Here is an 828-nt window from a genome sequence, read left to right as displayed (position 1 = left end):
ATAACCTCAGATATGCAGATGACACCACCCTTATGGCAGAAAGTGAAGAGGAACTAAAAAGCCTCTTGATGAAAGTGAAAGAGGAGAGTGAAAAAGTTGGCTTAAAGCTCCACATTCAGAAAACGAAGATCATGGCACCTGGTCCCATCACTTCATGGCAAATAGATGGGGAAACAGTGGAAACAGTGTCAGACTTTATTTTTGGGGGCTCCAAAATCACTACAGATGGTGACTGCAGCCATGAAATTAAAAGACACTTACTCCTTGGAAGGAAAGTTATGACCAAACTAGATAATATATGGAGAAGGCAATGGCACCCCAGTCCAGTACTCTTGCCTGGAAAATCCCATGGATGGAGGAGCCTGGTAAGCTGCAGTCCATGGGGTCGCACAGAGTCGGACATGACTGAGTGACTTCACTTTCCCTTTTCACTTTCATGCATTGGAGAAGGAAATGGCAACCCACTCCAGTGTTCTTGCCTGGAGAATCCCAGGCACGGGGAAGCCTGGTGGGCTGCTGTCTATGGGGTCGCAGAGAGTCGGACACGACTGAAGTGACTTAGCAGCAGCAGATAGTATATTGAAAAGCAGAGTTATTACTTTGCCAACAAAGGTCCATCTAGTCAAGGCAATGGTTTTTCCAGTGGTCACGTATGGATGTGAGAGTTGGACTGTGAAGAAAGCTGAGCGCCGAAGAATTGATGCTTTTGAACTGTGGTGTCGGAGAATACTCTTGGGAGTCCCTTGGACTGCAAGGAGATCCAACCAGTCCATTCTAAAGGAGATCAGTCTGGGTGTTCATTGGAAGGACTGATGCTGAAGCTGAAAC

Source organism: Bison bison, unplaced genomic scaffold (assembly GCF_000754665.1).
Source record: "Bison bison bison isolate TAMUID 2011002044 unplaced genomic scaffold, Bison_UMD1.0 scf7180017864516, whole genome shotgun sequence".
In the NCBI taxonomy this organism is placed as follows: Eukaryota; Metazoa; Chordata; class Mammalia; order Artiodactyla; family Bovidae; genus Bison; species Bison bison.
This window is presented reverse-complemented; position numbering follows the sequence as displayed.